The sequence below is a fragment of the Dendrobates tinctorius genome, unplaced genomic scaffold, assembly GCF_039654945.1.
Source record: "Dendrobates tinctorius isolate UK_male_01 unplaced genomic scaffold, ASM3965494v1 ptg000183l, whole genome shotgun sequence".
NCBI lineage: Eukaryota > Metazoa > Chordata > Amphibia > Anura > Dendrobatidae > Dendrobates > Dendrobates tinctorius.
The window spans coordinates 6,273,985-6,280,468 of record NW_027361850.1 but is presented as its reverse complement, the minus strand read 5'-3'; positions in this window follow the sequence as shown (position 1 = coordinate 6,280,468).

Sequence of the window (6,484 nt, the reverse complement as noted above, 5' to 3'; positions counted from 1 at the left end):
ACCATAAGAAGTTCTCTATTACCTACGTCATAGATTCTCTCGGCTGAAGAGAACTTCTTGGAGAAGAAGGCACAGGGTTTGAGATTGGTAAGGGTGGCCGGACCCTGAGACAGCACAGCCCCCACTTCAGAGCATCCACCTCCACAATGAATGGTTTGGACGGGTCTGGTTGTACCAACACCGGGGCGGACATGAAACATTTCTAAATAGTTGAGGACTCCTTAGCGAGTACAGACCAATTTTTTACATCCAGCCCCCTTCTTGGTAAGATCCGTGAGTGGTTTAACCACTTGTGAGAAACCTTTAATGAATCTCCGATAATAGTTCGCAAATCCTAAGAAGCGCTGGAGCCCCTTGAGATCTCAAGGCTGAACCCAGTCAGCGATCACCAGCACCTTTTTAGGATGCATACGAAACCCCTCACAGGACACAATCAACCCCAAAAAAGACAGTTTCTGTACAAAAAAACGAACATTTTTCCAATTTAGCGAACAACTGGTTCTCCCTGAGTCTCTGGAGAACTGTCTGTAGATGTTGCAAGTGAGATTGGCTGTCCAGGGAATACACCAAAATGTCATCCAAATAAATAATAACAAAACGGCCTATCAGGTCAGAAAACACAACATTGATGAAATTCTGGAAAATAGCGGGTGCATTAGTTAACCCAAACGGAATTGCCAGGTTTTCAAAGAGTCCTTTTGATGTGAGGAACGCAGTTTTCCACTCGTCCCCTTCCCGAACCCTTATCAGATTGTAGGCCCCCCGGAGATCTAACTTGGAGAATTATTGGGCCCCAGCTAACTGGTTACATAAGTCTGGGATGAGGGGAAGCGGGTAAGTGTTCCTAACCGTTATCTTGTTCAGTTCCTGAAAGTCGAGGCACGGCCGCAAACCACCATCTTTCTTCTTCACAAAGAAGAATCCTGTTGCCACAGGTGACACAGAAGACCTGATATGCCCTTTGCGGAGACTCTCAGCTATGTACTCCTTCATGGCTTGGCGCTCGGGCCCAGACAAATTGAACAATCGAGCCTTAGGTAACTTGGCTCCGGGTACTAAATCAATGGCACAATCGTAGGGTCTATATGGTGGCAGCGCCTCAGCCTCACTTTTGGAAAATATGTCTTCGAAATCCTTCAGGTACTCCGGAATACCTTTCAGACCGACAGACGACACAGATACGGATTTAACAGCGTTAACAAGATGTCCCAGGTTACCACATTTATCTTTACATCCCCATTTAGTGATCTCCCCTGTCACCCAATCAATTGTAGGATTATGGCGTTGAAGCCAAGGCATCCCCAGGACCAGTCCTGCAGGCAGGTTATCTAGCACAAGACAACTTAGTTTTTCCACATGAGTGGAACCCACTTTTAGAGAAAAAAGTTCAGACCTGCAACAAATACCGTCCTGGGTAAGAGGGGACGAGTCAATTGCCACAAGTTTAACAGGATCCTGAAGCCTGACTGTCCCTATCTTATTAAGAGTCATAATTTTGGTATCAATCAGGTTCATGGCAGAACCACAGTCAACAAAAGCAGTAGTTTGAACCGGACTATTACCAAATTCCAGTTCCACCTGCAGCACCATTTTTGCACGTGAGGAAAATTGTACCTGAAGGTCTGGGTAGCCTCCTCGACTATTACCCAGACCTAGTCGTTTCCCGCCATCTTGGAGGATGACGGACAGGAGGGGCAGTCCATCTTCCAGTGTCCAGTTTCCCCACAATAGAAGCACAACTGCTTCTCCCGGCGGCGTCTTCTTTCCTTTTCCTCACAGGTGACAGCGCTCACCTCCATAGCCACAGGAAGAGTCCGGGTCTCATCTCCACTGAAGAATAATGGTGTTTCCAGTTACATAACGCCTCTAGCCCGCAGTCTGCGATCCATGCGAACCGCTTGGGTCATGGAATCCTCCAGGGAGTCAGGTGGAGGATGGAGTGCCAGGGCATCCTTCAGACGTTCACACAGGCCTCTACGGAACAGCCCCTGAAGGGCAGCATCACTCCAAGAAATCTTAGCTGCCCCACGTCTGAATTCAGTACAGAACCACTCGGCCGAGTGCTTCCCCTGACAGACACTCATCACCGTGTCCTCAGCCAAAGGCACTCTATCAGGCTCATCATAAATAAGCCCTAAGGCTTCAAAAAATGCATCCACAGACATTCTCTCAGGGGCAAAAGAGGAAAGCGAAAATGCCCAGGCTTGTGGGGACCCCCTAAGCAGGGACATAACCACCCCCACCCTCTGCTTCTCATCCCCAGAGGAGCAGAGTCTCAAAGAGAAAAAGAGCTTACAGCCCTCCTTAAATGCTCTGAATTCATCTTTGTTACCAGAAAACGTATCTGGCAATTTAACCGGGGATTCAGGTGGGACTAAAATGACATCTCTATTCCCCACCTGCTGAAAGCCTGCGGAAAGCACCCCCTGAACCGAGTCTGCAACCTGCCGCTGGGACTGGGCCAGAGCTTGGTGTTCCAAACTTAGCTTCTGCAGCGACTCAGTTAAGCATTTCACCTGCTCAGATAAGGCATGCATTGGGTCCATGCTGCAGAAGAGAGAGAAAAAAAAGTTCACGGTCAGTTATAATGTCAGGAACACCGCACTGCACTTGCTCACTGAGCCAGTGCGCGTGTCCTGAGTAAAGCGAACTGTGCTCAGATACCTGTAGAGCGGGCAGCAGCCGAGTAGGTGCGTACTTCAGAACAGCAGGACCTGAAGCATGTGACTGCTGGGGGCGTGGCCTAAACGCCAGAGAGCTAGGAGCTGCAAGAGAACTCCTAGCAGGGTAACTGCGAGACAAAATTACCAAGGGGCATAGACAGGGAGGATAGTCAGGACGTAGCCAATGAGTCATACACAGAGATAGCTGCAAGGTACAAGAGGGGCGAGCAGAGACTAGTCAGATCACAGGCAATGAGTCATACACAGGGAGGGTAGCGAAGTACAGAATCAACAGGCAACTCACAACGGGGAACAGAACCGGGTCAGAACCATATAAACAAGCTATAACAACGAACAGGCACAGGCACACAGAGGTCACCACACTCGGCCAAAGGCAAATGTATAACTGACAGGGATTGGAGCTTCCCAGGGGTTTAAGAAGCTCTCCCAGAACCAAAAAGAGGCCACAATCATTAACCCAAGGTGTGCAGGTCAAAACCTGCACTGAGCTACAGACATTAACCCCTGACGTGCAGCTCAAAAACCTGCACTGGGATCATGACAATGCTGTTATGTACTGGAAAGAATTTCTGCTTCCTCACCTCCAAACCCCCAAACATCACGTCTTTTATAATTTTAGGCTCTTAAACGTCCTCAATTTTCATTGTAGTCCTAACAAATTTGTCTGTGTACTCTGCCGGGAATCAAGGACAGCCTTCATTATCATCATTTGAGGAAGATTAAGATGAGACATCCGAATGAAACCCTTCTAATTACCCATCTTCCAAGTCCTCGTCAGAGCTTGTATCCAGCTTCTCAGCAGGAACATAAGGGTTTCTATTTTTAAGTTTTTAAGTGAATTCCTGACCTCTGTTTTTATGATCGCCTTTAGGTTCTTCATAAGGGATGAAGATTCCTCTGCCACTGTCTTTTCAATACAAAGTTTGCACAACTTTTTATCATAAGACAGCAACAATTTGGCTTTGCACATTCTTCATTCTATGTTTTATTCTGTGCTTTTGTAGACCTGTCCTTCAACAAAACTAATTCAAGGAGACACAGCATTAGTCTACAAGTATAAAGGGTATTTAACTCACCTACCCCAAACTTCTTAAATGTGGTTTTGAGGACTTTAAAGGGGTGCAGTCTTTAGAATGGTGTCACTTTTGGGTATTTTCCATTAGGCCCCCCCAAAGTCACTTCAAATGTAATATGGTCCCTAAAAAAAATATGTCACGACTCTATTGTCAGGTGTCCTGGGACCAGGGGATCTTTCCATGTCCCTATCACTAGGGGCGCCCTAGCTCACCATGTTCCCTGGATTACTTTTGATGGTGAAGACGCCAGGGCCACGCACCTTGCCTTAGCTCCTGAATCCGCCCTCAGTCTGTACCCTTCAACCAACCAGTGAAGAGGGGAGTAGTAGTGTACCGTAATTCACCAACCAGTCTAACAAGGTAATACAAACAAATGAACAAGGATAAAGAAAAATACCAGACATACAAATAATCTCGCACAGACAACAAAGGAATGCATCGGGAAGTGGAGGATGGGGTTACACCAAAGTAGGAGAAGAAAGGGAATTATAACACATTCATAACATAGCAACAGTCACAGAAAAACCCATCAAACACCATCTCCAATAACAACCACCAACCTCCAGCCATGCAGCATAAGCTATCTCTGACAATAAGTGCTAGCCAGCACCCAGTTTATATAGGAGATACTGTAGAATGGCTAATTGTGCACAGCTGAGAGTCTTAATGCTGGAAAATTTCCAGGAGATCTCAACTGAGATTAACCCCTGCACTGCTAAAAAATATATTACAGTTTAATATGAAGGTGAAGTGCTCAGAATCAGTGGGATCCATTGAAGCGTTCCAGAGTTATTACCTCTTAAACTGACACTGGTCAGAATTGTAAAATTTAGCTTGGTCAGGAAGGTGAAAAATGGCTCGGGGGAGAAAGGGGGTTAAAAAGCTAAGAGCCTGATTCATAAAACCTGACATGGTTGTGTACTCCTGTCATAAAGAATGCATTGCTGGAGTAGGATGTGCAGAATTCATCAAGACGTGCTTCTCTTCTAATGAACAAGATGCATCTTACAGTTGGTGTGCGCTGCCTCCATGTTACCTCAGTACATTTGTGGCATAAATTATGCTGGTAAAGTGGTGTAACTTTTGATGGCAGACTGGTGCGTCTCGCCACGTTCTGCCCGGGTCCACAGACTTCAGTAAAGCTGGCCGAAACTAGTGTACAAATACTGTAGGTTGTCACTAGGAGTTACGCAAATAATTCTGACATTTCAAGGTAATTTACTACAGAAAAAAATGGCAAAATCACATTAACCCCTTAATGACCACCAATACGTCTTTTTACTGACATGAGATATAAGAGAATAGCATCCCCATACAGAAGGTAACAATCCAGTAACTGTTGGCTGTATACTATAGCAGACAACCTCCTGCATTAGCCACCGTAAGTGTTAGCAACATCCTCCATATCTGTTTAATCCCTTAGATGCTGATGATAGTGACTACATCATATAAAGGGTTATCATAGTGTGAGGCTTCCTATTAAACCCCATGGGCACCCTGAGATCACGATTGTGTGGTCCTGATGTTTGCCATGGCAATACACAGCCATGTAGCGGCCTTAGAGTCTGCCGACTACAGTGGCCTGTTCAGAAGTCACTTTGTATTAATTCCTGAATATCACCTAAAGGGTTAATAAACTACATGACAGAAGTTTTCAGTATGTCAGGGGGTGCTGTTTTTCAAATGGTATCACTTTTGGGGATTTTCCAGTATATAGACTCCCCAAAGTCACTTCAAACCTGGAATAGTCTCTAAAAAAATAATTTTGTAAATTTCCTTGAAAAAAATGAAACATTGCTGCTACATTTTTAAACCTAAGATACTAACAAAATAAAATAACATTTTACAAATGGTGCTGATTTAAAGCAGGTATGTGGGAAATGTTATTGATTAATGTTTTTGTATTATATGAGTATTTGGATTAAAGGGATAATCATTCAAAGTTGGAAAATTCCTAATTTTTTTCACGTTTCTGATATTTTTTTGTAAATAAACACAAAACCTATTGACCCAAATTTAGCATTATCATAAATTATAATGTGCCATGAAAATTTTTTTGTCAAAATCACTGGAATTTGTTGAAGCATTCCAGAGTTAGTACCACATTAAGTGACATTGGTCAGATTTCCAAAATTTTGTCCGGTCACTAAGGGGTTTAAGATTGGGATCCATCTATGGTGTAAGAGGCCTTCCGCCTTCCTTAGGCCGGGGTAATAAGACATGCGAGAAACTCGGCCGATTCTTGCATGTTAATACCCGGCACTCGGACCGGAGCGCTCAGCGGCATAGAACTACATGGAACCGCATGCTCCGGTCCGAGAACCGGGTATTGATGCAAATTCTCCCATGTCCTACCCCGGCCTAAGGACGTGTCCCTCACACAGGTTGTGAGCCACAGGCACGGTATGTTTTATGGAGGAGTGATAAGGCCATGGTCACACGTTCCGTATTTGGTCAGTATTTTACCTCAGTATTTGTAAGCCAATGGAGATCTATCAGCCACTCCTGGTTTTTGCTTACAAAGTCTGAGGTAAAATACTGACCGTGTGAGCGTGGCATTTGTTGGCTCAGGCCCTCACTACAGACTTCAGACAAAGCCGTGACACGTGGTACAGGGTCTCCAGCAGCGACCGTCACCTGGGGCGGAAGCAGCTCTTTTCTTGGGAAAATAACGGGGAAAACCGTCAGTACATGTGGTGCAGATATTGTCTCCATTACCACCTG